The 19,824-nt window shown below is 38.3% G+C and overlaps 2 long non-coding RNA genes across 4 annotated transcripts in view; one reads left to right on the top strand and one right to left on the bottom strand.

The window, feature by feature from the left end:
• The window catches only part of LOC145521746 (uncharacterized), a 300,074-nt gene that overhangs the window by 112,867 nt on the left and 167,383 nt on the right, over positions 1 to 19,824 (bottom strand). For 2 of the 3 annotated variants that reach the window (XR_014065656.1, XR_014065657.1), the window contains exon 1: positions 683 to 865. The exons of the other annotated variant lie outside the window; for it this stretch is intronic. This is a non-coding gene — a long non-coding RNA (uncharacterized LOC145521746). Of the gene's footprint in view, positions 1 to 682; positions 866 to 19,824 lie in introns of those variants that run through there. 3 annotated transcript variants of the gene reach the window in all.
• LOC145521748 (uncharacterized) lies at positions 1,016 to 18,045 on the top strand. The gene is made up of 7 exons (XR_014065659.1): positions 1,016 to 1,171; positions 2,079 to 2,202; positions 2,813 to 2,874; positions 4,462 to 4,585; positions 8,733 to 9,392; positions 16,804 to 16,933; positions 17,874 to 18,045. It is a non-coding gene; the product is annotated as an uncharacterized LOC145521748 (long non-coding RNA).

Below are 19,824 nucleotides of genomic sequence, written 5' to 3'. Positions count from 1 at the left end.
CCAATGAAATGATAGAACCTGATCCCCTGATGGAATGTTCTCTTTCAGGTCTAAAATGACTGGGTGATAAAGCATTACAGGCTGGCAGGAACACTGAGCAGTTCTTGATAGTGAACACAGGGAAAGGCATTGTTTCTTTTGCTGATCAGTCTCCTAGAAGCCTAGTGCACAATGGACCCTGACCTGTGCTCTCAGAGACCCCAAATTTAGAAATATTGAGGGAATTCTTCTAAAATGAAATATAGGTTCAAGAAATCATATTCAAAAATATATGGCAACAGGGGAATCTTTCTAGTAGTACCCTGTGCTTCAAAGAAATAGGAGAAATTGATGGACAAAAGCCTAATGATATTGTCTAGTCTGACTTCCTGCTTCCTATAAATGTGAGATATTATAATGCCCATTAATGGCATTTATGATGACCAGGTAGGTAACACAGGACAGTAACTTTATGAAAAATGGACACAGTGCTAACAATATAAGCTGTTTAAGAAGGAACCCTTTCTCTGTTCACTTGAAACTACCACAACATTGTTAATTGGCTCTAGTGCAATACAAAATAAAAAGTTTAAAGTTAAAAATAAGGAACCCTATAGGATTTTTAAAACAAAAAGAAAGCTGGTATACTTTGCTGACTTTCAAAAGGAAACCAGAAAGAGCTCCATTGTTCACTTCCCCCTACCTTTTAGTTGTGTGGGTGTTCTGTGAGAGCACTGGAGGAGGAAAAAGTGGGATTCCCTGAGGATGGGCTTTCCCAGCCTCTTCCAGAGCCATCCAAGTTTGTGAATCAATGCCAGGGGTGGGCCAGGCAAGGCTTTCCCTTCACCCACACAGGCCATGAATAAGAAGGCCTCCATTTGTCAACAGACACTTTCAGCTGCGTTTCCAGACCAGCTTCCTCCCAACTGACTCATTTGGTGATGCCACAATCTGATGTTTATGACCTAACAGTTGATCACCATGGAAGTAGCACAAACCTTAAACTGTTGAGGAGCAAAACCAGAGTTGAGATGCCGGACAGTTTAGGAAAAGAAAAAAAGAAGACCCTTATTCATGGAGACCACAGGTCAAGACTGAACACCCCATGCCTCATGCGGGCGCTTCCACCGGTTGCTAAAACTGATGTTTGGATGCTTTCGTGCCTATTGGAGGACCCAAATAAGGATTTAGGGTAACCAAGTACAAACAGACGCCATGGCATTTAGAAACGAAGGGCAAAAAGTCAAAGGGAAAAATGTGTATGTAGCTATTTAATGAGGTTTGGATGACAAGTTCTCTTTCCTTACCGTTTTGCCAGCATGTGGCAATGGTTTTTACAAGAGAAAGAAAGCATGCTGAATGCCAAGAAACGACTAAGATCCTCTAAAACTCAACCTTACAAATATCCCTAATGGTATATTCACAAAGTGGGAGTGTCAGGATAAACTTTCTGGTTCTTCCATGCCCTGTGATGAAAATAAAAGCTAAAATGAAAAAGCCAAAGGAACAAAATATTGCTTTTTAGTAAAAACGATCATATCAAATGCTGTGAATGGCAGGAGTCTTGACACAGATGTCAGAAGTAGATGAGGATTGTGGCATGGTCAAGGTAAAGTGAATCTGACTTCCTGGCTTGCCCTCCCCAGACTAATATTCAGAAAGGGCGGCCCTTCCCCAGCCCTAAACAGCCTTGTAGGAACAGTGTCTCCCAGTAGTGCTGCGGCTTACAAGTAATGTGAGAGTCTTTTTATAACTGCTGAGGTTTAATTTAAAAGGAAGCTCAGAATCAGCGGTAAAGGGAGGGGGACGATGTGAACTACAGACCATCTGAAATGGGAAAAATCATAAATACCAGAGTGTCTGATTATTTGAGCGTCTCTTGAAGCCGAATAATGAACCTTCTTCATGTTCTGCCTTTCTGGACTTGGCTCCCTCTGACAAATTTGCAGGCATCAGGGTCTGTCTGGAATTCATTCCAAGTTGGAGGGATATTTTTTCCCTTGACATTTTGCAGCTGAGACAGCCCCGAGCAGGAAGCTGAGGAGCGTAACATTACCAAATATGTCCTTTCTCCTGCCCTTAATATTTTATTTCCACAGGAAAAGAAGGCAGATGCTGGCCAATGAGACCTGGCCAATGAGCATGTCGCAAGGGCAGGCGGCCTCTACTGGCAGTGGAGAAATTGATCAGATGCCATTTTTCACACACAAGAAACTATTCTAGGTACCACTGGTTGAAATTTGTGCTACGCTGGAGGAAGAAGTCTGACAGTTTCCTACCAGTTATTTCAGGGGATTTATTTATCACTACTCTGGTCTCGTTTCCTCAAGCAGGCCTCCGTTAAGAAAGCAGTCAGTGTGGAGTCGAGGAAAGGGTGTGGGAATGGGAGTCATGAGAAAGCTGGCCTCAGTCGCCTGCTTACATGCTCACGTCTCTGACCAGATCATCCCACCTCTGGGGGCTTCACATGCTTTATGTGTAAAATGAAGGTCTAGATGCAATGTCTTGGATTCCTTCTGGGTTCCTAAGACTAAAGGCTCCAAGCTAGTTTGATCACATGCCTCAATCACTAAAGTCAATTGGAATATCTATCCAGACATACGTGTGTGTGTGTACATGTGATGCTTTATAAATTATACAAAATATATAAAATACAAATTAAAAAGGAGATATACATAAATTCTAATATTTTCTCTCCAAATTGTAATAGTTTATCTTAAATACAGCTGGGGCAAGCTCATTCTTTTTTGAAAATCACCGCTTTAAGGCACATGTCTACTTTTGTGATGGGTGTAAGATATTAGCCCTAAATTGTCATTTCTATGCCCACTAGGGAAGAGCAGAAGTCTTTCAAGTGCCTGCAGATTGCATACCTTTTGACTGCATATTAAAAATGTGAGACATTTTTTTTAATATACTACCTCCTTAGTTTCCTGTTATAACAATTTTTTTAAAAAATTAGTTTCAGAGAATTTCTTTACTGAGGGAAATCACAGTGGAAGCTAGTTATAAACAGCAACTAACTTTTCATCTCGAGTCAGGGAAGTGTTTGGGAGCAGCAGAGCATGGGAAGGTCTGGCGCATCTATGCCTTGTCCAAGGACGGAAGCCGCCTTTCAGCTCCAGTGGGCTGTCGTCATGCAAGACTGCAGGCCACTTGCTGCCAAATGTGATTTCTCAAGAGGATCAGGAGACCTAGATTTTAATGTGAAATTAAGTTAATTTCTCAAATGAACGTTGCTCAAAATTTTAGAGCCAAGCATACAATGATGATGAGCCACACCCAGCTAATAGGAGGCCATTGGTGATTCCTGAGCTCATATTCAGCTCATTTAGCTTTGTCATTTTTTGTGAGAGTATTGGGATTTTGCAATCAGACACCCAGGCTCTTGGCAGGGTGATTATGGATGTGTAAGACTGAAAAACATGAGATGTCATTTCATTGAGATCATAATGTTTTGCTCTCACCAAATTTTCAAAAAGAGCCACTTCTTGAATTCTCTTAAGGTAGTACCATCAGACCAGTGATCTATGTTGTTTCATCATTAAAATAAGGAAAATATTATATTATATTTGCTGGATCTGTCACTTTTCTATATGGAAATCGCATAGAAAAAGATACTGTTTTAAATAAATTTTGATGTCTCACTAGATTGGCAAGCTTTTTCAAAGATATTTTCCAGTAAATACTTAGGCATTATGGTCTCTGGTGCAACTCCTGAACTCTGTGTGACTGCACAAAAGCAGCTGCAGACAATACAGATGAATGAGCCTAGCTGACTTCCAATAAAGCTTTATTTATACGAATAAGCTGTAGGCCAGATTTGGCCCATGGGCTATAGTTTAATGTAGTTATGGCATTAAATCATAAGGTTGTCTTCAAAGGGGTAATCTGTGTTTGATTCAACTCTGTCTTCAGTGCTCATAATCCTGGCCCAGAAGAGGTACTCTATGAACATTTGTTCAAATAAATGGAAGGCTGTGGAACTTAGCCATTTATGTCAATAATAGTCAGCTTCCCACTTGGGTGACTGAAGATCCATATTAGAGGTTATAGGTATGTTCACCCTGAGGCTTACATCAGTATATAAGTTCCCTCAGAGAGTCTGTGGTTAATCCAAATGTTCTGAACAAGGGAAGGGGGTGCTCAACCAGGCTCCTGAAGCCGAGTGACCTTAGGAAATGCTTAGACCCCACTCTTACACTGATGGGCCACAGAACAAGAACCACCAGAAGATCCTCATAGTTTCACAGACAGGCTTCTCCCAAATCTTTCCTCAACTCTTTCAGTAACTTAAATGTCCAAACGCCAAGCATCTATTGTTTCCTTATGCAGTAGTGCAGGGCACACACACTGAAACATTTCCCCCAAACATTTCTCTCCTGCTATGAGAAGTTCACTGGGATATTTTTGTCTTTGCTTATATATTATTTATTTCTAATGCTGGTGATAACTCTCTAAATTGATTTTATTACTCACCAGGTATGGCATTTGGTTTGACTATCAAAGAAATAGACTCAGTGCTTCTCCTAATGGTATTTACAAGCTGACTGAAGAGATGACATGCATATACCAACACGTATGGAAGAGGCTGACAAGAGACAAGGTACAGCACTGGTGGCATTTGGGTTTCTTCAGTGGTAGTAGTTGGAGTTTTGAAATCACAGAAGAATGGTACTACTGGTTGGGGCTGGAGCCCTGACACATAGAAAATCTGCTTGAAAGGGAGGAGGGGGATGGAGTGGGAAAATGTATAAATTGGGATAAGGCCCCACTTTAGAAACATAAATAAATATTCCAAGTAAAAAAGCCACACAAGACATTTCCATTCCCAGGGTGAAGGAGAAACTGATTAAAAATTGGTCAAGGATTTGTTGACTGGAACTATGTATGAGAGGATTAAAGAGGAATGAAATGTCCTCATTTGGTTCATGTACAAATGGAACTATCAGAAGGAAGAGTCTGGAGATGAATATGATTTTTTTTAAGTGAAGGTAACTCTTTAGAAGAAAAAGGAGATAAAATTTGAATATTAATGAAGTCAATCTAGACATGCAGTTATCAAAAAAAATTTTTTAAGTGAATTTTGCTTAAGATTTTTAAATTACAAAAATATAGAAGCACAGCATCCTTTAGCTGAGGGACCTTAGTTTGCCACATCTTGAATGGTTCAGGGTAGATAATGGGAGAAATAACCATTCTAGAGGCTTTAGGTAGTCAAATAGTCAAGCAGATTAATTAGCTTTGATAGCCACATTCAAGTTATGGGTAAAAACACATTGATTGGAGGAGTGAAGGGGCAAGAAATGGAAGGGGTAGAATTGGCAGAAAGGGCTCAGTGTTGGTGACAACCATACTAAAAGTAGCCACATGAATTTTCATCAACATAAAGAAATTAGAAAGCAGAGAACCCTTCTAGAAAAGTCCTGGAAGTGAGAACCAAGCCAAGGTGGAAAAAAAGAAATAGAAATGCCCATGAAATAGCTTGGGATGGATAAATTAATGCTCAAGGAAGACATATATACTCGAGAATCAGAAAGCTAAGGAATGTACAAAATAGCTTAAGAAGGGAGACAGAACACAGAGAAAATAAGAGGCTTAGTATTAAAACCCAGAAGAGGAGGAAATAACATTATTACTGATTTTCTTTATTATATATGACTCCAGTTTTATGGAGAAAATATCAGACAGCAACACATATCTTATTTAAAGATCATTTTCACCTTGACAATTCTATAACGGGGTTTTCAGTCTAAAACAAAAAAGAACAAATAAAAAATGGAAAACAATAACCAAGCAAAGCTGATGGCGTTCTCTATTACACAGAAGATGACATCATGGAAGTCAGTAGTCTGGTTTAGGGAGCATGTCTGTAATTATGGACCAATGATGTAAATGTCTGCCAAATTTTTCTTAAAATACAATTAATTTTAAAACTTCTTTGAAAAATTTTGGGTGTTATGAGAACATCGAATGCTGCTAAGTCCACCAGAAACCAAGTCTTGGTGATTTCATTAACATATTGTGTTTCAAGAAACACTTTTGGAAAGAACCATGCCTACTTTTGAAGCCAAATGTTATATTTTCTCTTAAAGCTTAGATACCATTATCCAAGTGTTTTATCCTAAATTTCCAAAGCATATTGGGAATAAACACAGAATCTTTAGTGGTGATGTTCTCAAAGTTACGGTTTTAAGAGCAAAGCTTACTGAAGTTGGTTTCAAAGAGCTGTTCAAGAGTCCTTAACTTATTGGAAGAATAGGCATGAGGCTTTAACTCAAGATTAGTTAAAAGATAACTGAGAACAAAAATCAAGCAGCATGACAGGTCCAAGTAGTTCTGGACTTGTAGGAAGAGAAGGGGCACTTAGCCTGGAACCCTGAATCTTAGAGAAATCTCTCAGTTGAGACTCATCTTGTTGGATGGCTCATTCAAAGGTCTGACCATCTCATTAGTAAAATGAAAAGGAGTAGCAGGAGGTCTGCACTATCTCACCTTAGCTGTTGGACTCTCCCTCAGTTTGGGGTCCTATCTCTGTCCTTTGCCCTTGAAGACAATCACTGTATTCCCTTTGCTCTGGGCAAATCACCCTAATAGATGGCTTTTTTTTGTGGAAAAATTTTTCCTGGACACTCCATCTGCTCCCAAAGTAGAGTTAACATTTTTATTACTTCCCTCCTTTCTCATTAGCTTGGTTTATTTATCAAGGTAAACTTATTATAAACATATATATGCAATTTGGGGCTTCCCAGGTGGCTCAGTGGTAAAGAATCCACCTGGCAAGCAGGAGATGCAGGTTCTATCCCTGGGCTGGGAATATCCTCTCAAGAAGGAAATGACAACCCATTTATCCTACGGACAGAAGAGCCTGGTGGGCTACAGTGCATAGGGTCACAAAAAGTTAGACATGACTCAGCGGCTAAACAACAATATGTAATGTGACATCTGATTTTATTTTCCCTGCACCTAATTCATAAAACAATATTTCTAGAGTCCCACTAAATGAGAGGTAGTGTTAATACAAAGTGTTGTGGATGTTGAGGAGTGACCTTTGAAATGTGATTATTTCCCTAAGCCTTTCTTTACACAGGAACTGAATTTATTCTGCACGTATAGTGTACTGAAACTTGCAGCATGAAAATTTCAGCAACAAAACTCTGTAACAGACAGAGAATAAAAATGACTGATTTTTCTAGAAAAGAAAATCTTTAGAAAGGAAACATCACCAGAGTCCAAGGCGACTAAAAGTATTTCCTGAGTGCATAGAAAGATATGTTTAGATTTAAAGGACAATACTTCCTTTCCCTGTTGAAATGTCAGTATGAGTAAACCAAGTCACCTAACTTTGGTAGCTTGGAAAGTGCTGGGTCAAGTGTGGTCAGGCTGGGGTGTAAGTGTGGTCAGGTTTCAAGTTACGAGTGAAACTGGAAGCCAACTTATCATATGTCTTAATATTTAATTTTTATAAATAATGCAAATGTAAAGCAATGTAAAATATGCTTTATTCTCTTATCTTGATGTATGTAACTTCATAATGACAAAGTATAAATGTATGATTTTTATATGACTTGGAAGTTAGCAAATTATCAAAGACAAGGTATTAATTTTTATTGGACATGTCCGAGTGTGTGTTATGGTCCAGTGATAATTGGATGACTGATAAAATAGGTACAGAAATGCTAAAACGTTACAAACTTTTAAATATTTCAAAATGTTCCACAGTCACCACAGCCAACTGTTATGAATACCACATTAGTTTGTGAGCATCTCTGGAACTGTAAACTGGAAAAGGAAGAATAGCAAGAAATAACGGTTGGTCAGCACCATAGGAAATAATGGATATATACTCATATTATCTGAGAGGATGGATTTGATGTATTATTTAATATATTTTCTTTCACCTAAGGGCTTCTGCTTTTCAAATCCTACCGCCACTCCAAAGTAGTTTCTCTCTTCAATGGTGATAGTGACCCAGATACGGTCACTTTTTCTAGGACATGGGGCACAAGGCAGGCAGAAGCATTCCCCTGGAGCCTGAACAATATCAGTCACAAGGGCAGACGCTTAGGGTTACAGGGTGCTATTCAGTGCTGACACTGGATCCATGGTAAGGGCACCATGTTTCTTTATCACTCTTATTTATCACATGTCTGTAATGTGCAGGGCTTGAAGTGCCGGGCCAAAGACAGAGGCCCTTTTACTTGTATGTAAAGGCAGTATTATACGAAGGTGATGTCTCAAGTGTTTTCATAGATGTGTAAAATTCTAAAAGGTTTATGGCATGAACAAACTTCCCCAGAAGGATATTATGGGGTTCCTTGGCAAGTTAGAATTTGGTAAGTCTGTGCTCTACATTGTATTATCAAGGTGGTCATTACCATGAAGAAACAGAGGTGTAGATTCACTTTAAGCCAAAGAGCTTCAGCAATTATTTTTCTTCTTACGAGCTGGTTAAATCGGTTGTAGAGGAAACCAGGTTTCTTCCAGTGCTTTGTTTTCTTATGTGAATTCTTGATCCAATTGAACCTGGCAACTTCATGTTAGCCCCAGTTTTCTTGCTCTCGTGCCATTGTGTCTCTGTATCTTTTCACCCAAAAACTCTCTGTCATCACCGGTTTAATTTCAGTTTAATTACAATCATTTTCAAATTCTGATCCATCAAAAGGCTGGTCTTCCCTAAGCATGCATTCCCCACTTCAGTCTCTTAACACCTTACAGGCTCTGAACAATGACTATCTGTTCTCTCCTGCTAGGTTTCCAGAAACAGGCTTTAGAGAGCTGCCACGTGTTTATCTTTCTTAACACTCCAACAAGAACCCCTCCGTGACTCACAGGCACAGAGAGCCAAAAGCCCTGAATGGTTGTTTATCCTCACCAGCTGAATGATCCTGCACGTGGCACTCAGCATGGGCAAGAATAAGAGAGCCTTGGGGAGGTGCGTCATGTAAATTTAAGGACAAACAAGACTGCATCAATCTGTGCTTTGCTTCACTCCTTTAAGGAAGTTCAGAGTTAAACATGAAACTCAACCCAGCTGGTCACCTTTGCCTGTCTTCATTTATGCGTGAATGGGTGACAAAGGCTTGGGGATGGAGGCCAGAGAAACATAAAAACAGTGAGGGCTTGTCATTTTTAAGAGCTTCCGACACAATATTCAGTCTTTAGAACTGACACTTTGTGGGTATAGAGCACATGACTCTTGATGGCCTGATTAGATCAACTTGCTATAAAAATGAAGAAGACATGGAGAGAAAATGAGGAGTTCATTTCAGCACATGTTGAGTTTGAGTTACTTAAAGATTATCCAATGAGATGTCTGATGGCAACCTGAAGAGGAGAACACAGAGCTTTGGAGGACATTAGTGTGTGGTCTTTGAAGCTATGGTTATGGAGAACACTGCTCTGGAGAATAGGTAAGGATGGAAAGGGCCAGTCTTATTTAGGTGAGTAATGAAAAACAGGCAATGAAAGAGCCAAAGGTGACACAGAGAAGAGCAGGAGATCAAGAAGAAACTGGTCTCACAGATGTCACTTTGTTTAGAGATATCCATCAACTCTGGTCTTAAGGAGAGTAGACTGCTCTCATTGTAGAGGTAACTTAATTTTATCTTGCCTTTCCTCTCAGACATCTGAAGAAAGTTGGGATAGGACAGAGATAAATCATGAGGCCTGATCTGGGGGAGAAGTCAGTTACTCACCAGATGAAAATGGAGGAACTCATGGAAACAGACAAATCTCAAAGGTTTAGTGCAACCAGGTCATGTTCACTCTTGTTCATTTTGGTTATGCAACATATTGTTTATCTATTTCTTTCAAAGTAGTATGTAGAAGAATCCAAACCAAAGCTATAAAGATTACAGCTTTTCATAATTTAAAAAATGTAAATTGCAATCTATATAGTTAGCCAGTAGTACTCATAATTCTTAAATGCACTTTTCTGAGTTTGACAGGTTTATGCAATAAATCAAAAGTGTAAGTTTTTTTTCTCCTAGGAACTAATCCTCTAGTTAATAGACTCCAAAACTTCCTATTACTAAAAAAAGTAACCTGAAATTACTATTGTAATAATATTGATATGGTGATTCCTTAATGATTTTTATTTATAGTAATCATGAATGTCTTAAAAAACTGCAAGGCTCCGAGCACCTTAATGCCATAGCACAAAATTTTTTAAACTTTTGGGTTGGGTTCAAATAGATTTAGGAGAATACTATTTTCCTAAACTAAAGGGTAACTTATCTGCCTTGACTGTCAATCAAAAACTAAAGTCTTAATCTTTAATGTATAAGTTAGCCATTGTAGATAGATATAACCAATCATTTTAAAGCCTAGAAAAATTCAGTATTTATTAATTACCTTACACATACATGTAAGGAGAAATAACATTTGAAATAAATGTATTTAAATATGTAAGCTTAGAGACTATTTTCTTTGGAAGTGAAGATTATGTGTAAGGTTGTAAAGATTTCATGAGAGAGTGTACGTACAGTACTTGCCCCAGGGTCTGGCACATAGAACCACTCAAATGAGAACTATCACTTATTATGATATCATCATTCCAGCAAGACCAATCTCATGATGTTATCTTTGTTATAAACACTGTGAGGTTTTATTTTTGCTTTTCATTTAAGACTGGTACAGTCTAATTATTTATTTTTTAAAAAAAGTCATATCAGTAGTCCATTTAAGTTTACAAAATGGTAGTTAGAGTTTATCAAACAGAAATCCTCTCCCTGAATAGTCCCAGTTTGAGAATGACTCAAGCAATGTGAGGGCTTGGGAGCACTTGTTTAAGCTGTTAGAATGACTATAGCAAAGGGCTTCCCCATCTGCACAGCCTCACCTTGGCCAAACCATCGGGCCCATCCCATCCCTTCTTGGATTAAGAGGGATCCCAGAAAGTGCCAGAGGAGCCAGCTCTACTTGACAGCTCATTAACCAGCCTCATCTAGCTGTCTCTTTCCAGAGTGTGAAATAATTTATCTTCTTTTCAGGCTAATTATTATTCCTCTATAGGATCCCTTGTACTGCTATTAAATAACTCCACACCCCTCTCTCTTTTTTTTTTTTGATGATCCAACATATGTTGGAAATTTTATCTCTGGTTCCTCAGCTTTTTCTAAATCCAGATTGAACATCTGGAAGTTCATGGTTCATGTACTGTTGAAGACTGGCTTGGAGAATTTTGAGCATTACTTGACTAGTGTGTGAGATGAGTGCAATTGTGCGGTAGTTTGAGCATTCTTTGGTGTTGCCTTTCTTTGGGATTGGAATGAAAACTGACTTTTTCCAGTCCTGTGGCCACTGCTGAGTTTTTCACATTTGCTGGCATATTGAGTTCAGCACGTTCACTGCATCATCATTTAGGATTTGAAATAGCTCAACTGGAATTCCATCACCTCCACTAGCTTTGTTCATAGTGATGCTTCCTAAGGCCCACTTGACTTCGCATTCCAAGATTTCTGGCTCTAGGTGAGTGATCACACCATCGTGGTTATCTGAGTCATGATCTTTTTTGTATAGTTCTTCTGTGTATTCTTGCCACCTCTTCTTAGTATCTTCTGCTTCTAGTAGGTCCATATCATTTCTGTCCTTTACTGTTCCCATATTTGCATGAAACGTTCCTTGGTATCTCTAATTTTCTTGAAGAGATTTCTAGTCTTTCCCATTCTATTATTTTCCTCTATTTCTTTGCACTGATCACTGAGGAAGGCTTTCTTATCTCTCCTTGCTATTCTTTGGAACTCTGCATTCCAATGGATATATCTTTCCTTTTCTCCTTTGGCTTTAGCTTCTCTTCTTTTCTCAGCCATTTGTAAGGCCTCCTCAGACAGCCATTTTGCCTTTTTGCATTTCTTTTTCTTGGGGATGGTCTTGATCACTGCCTCTTGTACAATGTCACGAACCTCCTTCCATATTTCTTCAGGCACTCTTGTCTATCAGATCTAACCCCTTGAATCTATTTGTCACTTCCATTGTATAATCATAAGGGATTTGATTTAGGTCATATCTGAATGGTCTAGTGGTTTTCCCTACTTTCTTCAATTTAAGTCTGAATCTGACAATAAGGAGTTCATGATCTGAGCCACAGTCAGCTCCTGGTCTTGTTTTTGCTGACTGTAGAACTTCTCCATCTTTGGCTGCAAACAATATAATCGGTCTGTTTCACTATTGACCATCTGGTGATGTCCATGTGTACAGTCTTCTCTTGTGTTGAATCATTGAAAAAGCAAGAGTTCCAGAAAAACATCTACTTCTGCTTTATTGACTATGCCAAAGCCTTTGACTGTGTGGATCACAACAAACTGTGGAAAATTCTTCAAGATATGGCAATACTAGACCATCTGACCTGCCTCCTGAGAAATATGCAGGTCAAGAAGTAACAGTTAGAAGTGGACATGGAACAACAGACTGGTTCCAAATTGGGAAAGGAGTACATCAAAGCTGTATACTGTCACCCTGCTTATTTAACTTATATGCAGAGTACATCACACGAAATGCCGGGATGGATGAAGTGAAGCTGGAATCAAGATTGCTCGAAATATCAATAACCTCAGATATGCAGATGACACCACCCTTATGGCAGAAAGCGAAGAAGAACTAAAGAGCCTCTTGATGAAAGTGAAAGAGGAGAGTGAAAAAGTTGGCTTGAAACTCAACATTCAGAAAACTAAGATCATGGCATCCGGTCAAATCACTTCATGGCAAATAGATGGGGAAACAATGGAAACAGTGAGAGACTTTATTTTCTTGGGCTCCAAAATCACCGCAGATGGTGACTGCAGCCATGAAATTAAAAGACACTTGCTCCTTGGAAGACAGAATATTAAAATGCAGAGACATTACTCTGACAACAAAGATCCATCTAGTCAAAGCTATGGTTTTTCCAGTGGTCATGTATCGATGTGAGAGTTGGACTATAAAGAAAGCTGAGCACCGAAGAACTGATGCTTTTGAACTATGATGTTGGAGAAGACTCTTAAGAGTCCCTTGGACTGCAAGGAGATCCAACCAGTCCATCCTAAAGGAGATCAGTCCTGAATATTTATTGGAAGGATTGATGCTGAAGCTGAAACTCCAATACTTTGGCCACCTGATGTGAAGAACTGACTCATTGGGTAATACCGTGATGCTGGGAAAGATTGAAGGCAGGAGGAGAAGGGGACAACAGAGGATGAGATGGTTGGATGGCATCACCGACTCAATGGACATGAGTTTGAGTAAGCTCAGGGAGTTGGTGATGGACAGGGAAGCCTGGCGTGCTGTAGTCCATGGGGTTGCAAATAGTCAGACACGACTGAGCGACTGAACTGAATTAATATTCCTCTCTTTATCCTTTCCCAGTTGAATTTCAATTCTAAATGAGAATTTTTTTCTGATAAAAGTCTGAAAATACTGAAACGGCTTCAGAGTATGCATCAACTTGGGTCACAGAAATTCTTTAATTACTGCTCTTTTTAATTTTCAGAGTTCCCCATCCTGCTGCTGCCTTGAGAGTCTATAATGAAGTTTGATAAAGGTTGAGTAATGCTTAGTGATTTATCAGTAACATTTATTGGAAGAGTCTTGGCCATGCTACCTCAGTCTTTGTGGGGATAATCTTTCTGAATGTACATTAAATTTGGTATTCTTCTGTACTTAAGTCTGGGTTCCCTTAACTTACCCAGTATGTATGTTTTCTCTCTTCACAGTCTTATCCTTCCACAGGTTTCAGTTATGATTTATATGCTGACACCTTCAACTTTATTTTTCTAGTCTAGTCCTGCATCTAGAACACAAAGTGTACATATCCAACTATACAACTGTTCTTGGATATCCCACAGATTCCTAGACCTCATCATTTTCCCCAAAAAGCCTGCTGCTGTACCAGATATATTTCTTGAAAGTTCACTGCACAAAAGACACTCTGGTGTCTTAACATGTGCCCGGTCCTGGGATAAGTATTGTACTTTACATGTATCTTCTCATTAAATTCTGACAACCTTAAATGTAACCTTTACTTCCATGACTCTTTTAAGTCTTTTATCAACCAAGTAGATGGACAAAACTGATTTCAAGTAACATGGCATCTAGAAAAATGACTAGCAATAAGGTTGAGTGCCAACATAAGTGGAAGGAAATGTAAAAACTACAATCACATCAAAAGATATCTTTAGGCATCACTTTTCAAAACGTGGTTCAGAGACCCCTAAGCTTCTGGAAACCCTTGTAGGAACCTACAATATAAAAATTATTTTCATTATAATAATATTACTTGCTTTTTACATTGTGTTGACATACTTATAGTGCAAAAACAACAGGGTGAAAACCTCTTATACTTTAGCATGACTCCAAGGCAGCGATCTCAAACTGTACTAATGGCAATCCTATTCTCACTGCCATACTCTTGCAGTTTTTTAATTATTCAATTTTTGGTAAAATAGTGAAAAGTATTAGTATTATTAAGTTCAACATTTAAGTTCATTGCACTTCTGCGAAAATATGATGGCTGTCTCGAGGAAAAGCACTTTGTGATCTTTTCCAGTTAGAACTGAACTAACTGCTTTTCTTCACAGAACATGATTTTTGTTTAAAAAATGACTGACAAACTATAGTTATTCAAACTTGGGTATTTGTCAGACATTTTCTCCAAAATGAGTTGAAGTTATCCTGTTACCTTAGAGAAAACAACTGACAGTTTTTGATACCAATGATAAAATTAGAGTGACAGTGAAAATTAGGATTTTGGTAAATTAAATCTCTCACTTTGAGCTTGACAGCTCTTCCCAACATGTTAAAACTCATGATGTTGTATATATATATACATATATATATATATACACATATATATATATACACATATATATATGTGTGTATTAAGTGTTTAATATATATTGCAACATATCATCTCTATATATAAATAAATAATAACATACGTCATCATTTGTAAGATCTGCAAAATTTAGTGAACTAGTAATATGTTTCAAATGATATACATGTGATTCTGCAAAATAAAGGTACAGTCAAAATACAGAACAGAGCAGTGGATGTATGAAAGTTCATGAAATAAGAATACAAAAGTTCATTGATATGCTTTAAGATTCCACACTGCAACTAACTTTTATGAAATTATCACTTTTTGATTTCTAATTTAGTGTCAGAGAAGAATAGCTACAGCTATCTGCAAAGGCTATTAAATTACTCCTCCCTTTTCCAAATATGTATTTGTGTGAGGACAGATTTTCTGCATAAACTTTAATCAAAGCAATGCATCACAACAGATGGAGATACAGATATGAGTATCTACCTTTCTTTTATTGATCTAGACACTAAGAAGACTTGGAAAAGTGTAAAAATGTCACTGTTCTTCCTAATTTTTAAATTTGGTTTAGTTTTCCATAAAGATATTTTATTAGTATGTAATGAATTTATGATTTCTATTTTAAATGAATCAATCAATAAGCAATTTTTTCATTGCTTAGTTTTGATGTCAAATATTAATAGAAATAACAGCAATAGCTATAACCCACATGAACAAAAGCTCCTTAGGACTCTTAATAACCTTTAAGATTATAAAGGGATATTGAGGCCAAAAATATGAGAATCACTACCTTTAGACAGTAAACTCATGACAGCTGACCAATAAGCTGGCAGCAAGAAGTGGAGTGGCTCAATCTGAACAATTGGAACCAAGTTGAACAAAATAAAGGAAGCCTGAGGAGTACTGTTCAAAACTCAAGGCCAGTGCTCACAATTCTGTAACATAGGTAAAAAATGTCTGATCCTCTCATCCCACTGGTTATACCCCTTCAATCCCCTCAGGTGACGAAGAGCATCACTATGGCACCACTTCCAACCACAGAGACCACAAATATATAAACAACCTTCCACCTCTTTCAGGGAAGCCAAAGGATATGCCAGAGCTCAGGGCTCTGTTTACATGGGGAGAAGTCTCACTGTCTCCTGATGGTAAAAGAATTGTGATTTTGCCAGTGCTGCCTGGAAGGTGGGGGAGTGGAATCCCCATGTGAAATAATATCAGAAGGTTTCTCTTCCAAAGCTGCAGGACCAAGAATGGAGTGGGAAATGGGAAAAGCACAAATGGAGGCAGCCATCTGAGGGGTTAATATTTCAGAGCACAGAGATATAAAATGTACTCTAAACTCAGTGATACTGTGTAGTGCTCTGTGTCATTAGACGGTAACTGTCTAAAATACATGTTTAAACATGCCACTTACAACAGTTACCAAAATGAGTAAAGGCAAATCCCTTTATTTTTATTCTATTTTCATTGTGTTTGTGCTTAGTCGCTCGGTCGTGTCCAACTCTTTGCAGCCCCATGGACTGTACCCTGCCAGGCTCCTCTGCCCATAGGATTTTCCAAGCAAGAATACTGGAGTGGGTTGCCATTTCCTTCTCCAGAGGATCTTCCTGACCCAGGGATCAAACCCAGGTCTCCTGCACTGCAGGCAGATTCTTTACCAACTGAGCCACTAGGGAAGCCCACATTGTGTTTAGATGTACTATTTCTTGGTGAAATTTTAAAAAACTATAGCAATCTCTCAAACCTAATTACTACTTCAGTTTCATACATTTAAACACTAGCCACGATGTTTGAGTGAATCTGCCGTAAACTTAAGAAAATAGTTCAGGTTTATTAAAGCCCAAAACAATGTGCATCCTATTTGGCTGTCCTGTTTTTCAGTTCATGCATATTAACAGGTATGAGGTGAGTGTGAATTTATGGAAGCACAAGTCAAAACCTGGGATTTGTGTTGTAACTGTGTGGACTAATAGACTTGCTAAAACTTGTATGGACGGAAGCTGACAACTCTTTCTTTCTAGGCATATCAAGTAGTCCTGGACATTTTGATGAATCTGTTTTCAACTTTTTGCAAAGATATTGTCAGCTTATGAATAATTGTACTTCCTCTGCAAGTGAGCGAAAAGTAGGACTGCTTTCTTCAGAATAATGGTAGGTAGCTCATTGTAATAACCCAGAAACATGAGATAGAAAAAAGAAATATGATGAGATCATTTATTTGGTCATCTCCTGTTTTGTACCCACATTCCTATAACAATATTCTTAGCAGCATATTCTCACCTGGGTGTTAGTTTTCCCACAGGCTTTATTCTTCACCAGTACTTATGTTTTGTTTTAGACTATTTTGCTTTTGATTTTATCACTCCCCTTCCATGCTTATTTTCTGTAGATACTAGGTTCCAAGGCTGTTTTGGTTATCTGACCATAAGTAGAATACTGTATTTTAGAATACAAAGAAAGACAATTCTTATTGTTTTACAGCATGATTAAGAACAAAGAAACAAATTTCCAGATCATTTAAATGTATATACTTTCAAAGGTATTAGATTCCCCTAGATAAAGCATTCTTATTTTTGTTCATATTAATTTCTAAAATAGAGACTAAAATATCTCAAAAAGCTTTCCAAGAATGTTATCTTTTACACTCCACTTAAGCATTCATTGCCAGCGACAAAGCTCACAAAACTTATTGTATAAAAATAGACTCTGAGTGAATCAGATGTATGTGTTAGAGCAATTATGTATTATTTAGCCATTTAGCCCACATTTGTGTTTTATCTTTCTTGCTTTAACTCACTTGCCTGGATCAAAAACAATGAAATGTGCAAAGAGAGCATAGTATTTGAATTGGTAGACTGTTACAATACTGCTCAAATGATTCCTGATAAGTAGCATTTACTTACCTTCTACTTCTGGTTTGATTCTCCCCCAGTAATACTGGACATTAGCAAGACTTTCTTCTTTTCTTTATAAAAACCTTCTTTACACTCATGTTTTATTAGGTCATGTCAGTTAGTCTCCTGAAGTTCTAAGACCTTTTTGTATTCACTGTCAAAACTTCACACATCACCAACACTTTCCCTTTCCTCAGCTGAAAAACCCAAGACAGGAGGATATGACATGTGATACATGGCAACACGTGAGCTTCTGGCTACAGTGCCTTGGGAAATTCTGACATGAAGAAATGTTTCAAAGAAATTATGTTGGTTTCTGGAAGGGGCCCAGTTCTAGTTGTTTTCAAGGTATTAAAATGTTTTCTATCAGTTGTTATCAATTAATAAGCATCCCCACATTCAACCCAGGTTTTTGGCTGGACTCTAAGAATAAAAATATGAATAATATGAATAAAATATAGTCTCTTATCTCAAGATACTCACCATCTAGTAAACAGAGACACATTGAAGATACAATTCAATATACGTTGTGAACATCACGTATTCACTCACACACACTGAGACCCTACCAAGGCAGGCACTGTGATGATCATGCTAGCAGACAGGAACTCAGAAGAAAGGGTCCTGGCCCAAGAGGGTTTAGAGATGACTTCCTGGAAGAAATACCATTTTTGATGTTATACAGATGAAGACAGGGGCAAGGGGATTCTGGGTAAGTACAGGGTATAGTCAAAAGAAGAGCAGTGAAATATCATGGACAATGCAGAAATCTATGCTAGTTTCTCTTTCTAGAACATTAAATGCTAGGGTTAGAGAAATGACTGACTTGGTGTTCTGCTAAGGAGAAAGAGTTGGGTCGGAAATCCATCTTCTCAAGAGCCCCTTGACTAGAAGGGAGGAAAGACTGAAGGCACTCTCTCAGCAAAGTATTACAAACTTTTTAGGCTAACTTATAACTACTGTGTAGAATTTGGGTAAGAGCTTCCTATCCTGTGGTACAGACAGAAAAAGTACCGCGGAAATAAACAGGAAGGTTAGCTTGACCAAAAAATTGAATTTTTCAGACATACAGCATGTATATTCATACACACATACAAACTCACACATTAGCGTAGCATAGAAATTTATTTGTATTAGCTGAAAAATATTTACTCAATAAGTAATGTACCTAAAGCCACTACCCAGGTCATGATTACCCTGAAATTGAATGAAAACAATTTAATCAGCTTAAACCAGATCTCCGCTCACTTTAGTTCCTATCCACTTCCTAGCTTCTACAACTTCTAAGATCAGAGATCCTCAATATATGCTTCCATGGGGATGGTAAGGATAAGACAGAGGTGTATTATCTTTATATCACCCAGGTTATCCTATCCCTTCCTACCTGTCCTTCAAGGGACTGTCTGGAGAAAAATCTGTTCTGTGATGTGAACTGCATACAAACTATTCACCGTTGACCACATCCGCTGGGTAAGACTTGCCGATCCCAAGGAATGTACAGACGCCGGTTCCAAAACACAAGCTGACTGATCATTCTGGCTGTCTAAATTGGGAACTAATTAAATGTTTTAACTGGAAGTCTCTCCTCACTTCAGCAGAACAGAGTCATTTTGAAGCAAACATTTCAATGAAACACTTCTTTGGGAGAATCCAGTTCAACTACAAGAAACAACTGCTTCTGGTTGGCAGCACAATCTATTCCTACTTGAACCCCCCTCCCCTCTCCAATGCATACACACAGGCTAAATGCTACACTTATGCTAAGAACTGTAACTGCACAGAAAAGATGACATTATCTCACCGACGTCAAAGTCATCAGACACAGTTTGTTCTTACCTAGGATTTCAATCCAGTCCACTGGGGCTGATAAGAGATATAAATCATATGCATAAAGGAGTTTTTAGAATAGCACTTAAACATATTGGGGATTGTTTAAATGTAGTGACAGTGGGAGGTTAAGTTATTAATTTCCATTAGCAATTAGATGTTGGTAGAAGCATTTCTCCTGCTTGGCAATCCCTGACAGAGCTTTAATGTCCCAAGGCAGCAGAACTCTAATTCTCCCTCAGTAAGCAGTCTCTATGAACTTTACAGACCAAGCTTCTGTAGAGGGGCAGCTAGAATTAGGTTAACCTATGTGGCTCATGC

This window comes from Giraffa tippelskirchi, chromosome 9 (assembly GCF_054371585.1).
Source record: "Giraffa tippelskirchi isolate mGirTip1 chromosome 9, T2T-mGirTip1v1.2.pri, whole genome shotgun sequence".
Taxonomy (NCBI): Eukaryota; Metazoa; Chordata; class Mammalia; order Artiodactyla; family Giraffidae; genus Giraffa; species Giraffa tippelskirchi.
The sequence above is the reverse complement of the archived record's forward strand: the minus strand, read 5'-3'. Positions and strand labels throughout refer to the sequence as shown.